At 41.5% G+C, this 1,810-nt stretch overlaps 1 pseudogene; it reads right to left on the reverse strand.

Annotated features, from left to right (window-relative positions):
- Positions 1-1,810, reverse strand: part of LOC119594262 — a 4,959-nt pseudogene that overhangs the window by 1,286 nt on the left and 1,863 nt on the right.

Here is a 1,810-nt window from a genome sequence, read left to right on the forward strand (position 1 = left end):
CACTGATGTATCCTTCAGATTTTCTTTTTCAGATTCATCATGTAATTCTACTTTCGAATTAGATTTTCTCCCTACCGACTCAGTTATTCTCTCCCTACATTCCCATTTTGTATACTCTTCATAACCTTTTGGTCTTGTGGAAAGCCTTTTTGCTTGTTTACCTCCAGCCACAGATTCAGTTCCTCTTCCCCCAGCATCTCTACTTCCTCCATACCTGCTACCCTCTTTACTAGTGATATTGGAGTCCCAGCCCTCTTGAAGCAAATATGCTTTCACATTGGCAAGTGTCCACAATAGCTCTCATAGCTGTCAATCATCCCCTTCAGTAGCCAGTGTGATGGCACCTCCTCGAGAACCGAAGCGTCCTGCTCGTCCAACACGATGCAAGTAAGTAGCCTGGTCCCGTGGCATATCTAGATTTATCACTAGATTGACGTGTTCTGAATCTAAACCTCTGGCAGAGAGGTCTGTGGATATAAGGATGCGACACTTGTAGGAGCAGAGTGCATCAAGTGCCTGTAAGCGATCTCTTTGTGCTTGTCCACCTGTCAGGTATGATACTGGCCATCCAGTTGCTCGTAATTCATTACAAATTGATTCAGCACGTCAACTGGGAATTAGTAAAGACAAGGCACTGGTTGAAAGTTACTGTTGATAATACTGCAACAGCTCAGACATTTTGGTTTGCTGTATTCTGTGTGGCTGATGATGGAAGGGAAGCAGCCTAGCAAACTGATTCCATCCAAGAAGAGCAGGACAATCTCGATCAAGGCGAACATGATTGGTGAACGCATCAGTTCTTCTGCAACTTTTGCAACTTCATCTGTGTATGTAGCGCTTAATGCTAATATTTGTTTATTCAAAGGAAGTGCTGAAGCTAGACTGATTACTCCTTTTGTGAACTGACCAGTCAACAACTGATCAGCTTCATCAAGAACAAACAAGCGAACATTATCAAGCTTTAGGAGACCAAGTTCAACCAGCTGTGCTAAACGTCCTGGTGTGCCCACAGCTATATGACAACAGCTTAGCTTTGCTTTATCCTGTGACAGAGGAATTCCACCTATAAAGGCATAGGCCCTCAACCCTGGGTGTTTCCACTGCCTATGGAATTGATTACTTGAGTGATCTGCACTGCTATCTCCCTTGTTGGTGCTATGACCAATACTTGAGTGTTGAGGCTGCAACACTGAGCATCTCTAGAGCAACAACAGTAAACACACATGTCTTACCTGTTCCACTCTTGGGCCTGAACCACAAGGTCAAGCCCACAGCGACCAAGTGGAAGGCAGCAAGTTGAATGGGACTCGGCCTGATTAAATCCAGATTTCTTCAGTCCCTCTAGGACATGGTCAGATAAGTACATACCTGCAAAATCCACATTTTCCTCTACATGTATGTCGTCAGTCCGTTCTCGGTCACTAATAGTGTGTGCTTTTTTGCTGCCATTGTTAAATTTGTGTCAAAAGTGAGACTTTATTCCACGTACATTTACACCATTTGACAACAGCGTTTTCTCACTTATTCCACTTTCCTGAAAGAAGAACAAAGTTTTCCTCACACAACATTCTGTAGATAGACTTAGTAAACTTTTAAGCAATGCAAGCAGAAGCATGTTTTTGAGTATTTTTTTTTTCTATGATAAATTCCAAGTACCAGAGTTCTTTTTTTTTTTAAGTACATTTTGTGCATGTATAAAGTAGCACATACATATCTAAAAATATTTTCTTATCTACTTGCTAAGTTCCAGTATAATAAATATCCAGAAGACTAAACAAACTCACCTGGCACAATTTAAAAATCTATAACG

This window comes from Penaeus monodon, chromosome 33 (genome assembly GCF_015228065.2).
Source record: "Penaeus monodon isolate SGIC_2016 chromosome 33, NSTDA_Pmon_1, whole genome shotgun sequence".
In the NCBI taxonomy this organism is placed as follows: domain Eukaryota; kingdom Metazoa; phylum Arthropoda; class Malacostraca; order Decapoda; family Penaeidae; genus Penaeus; species Penaeus monodon.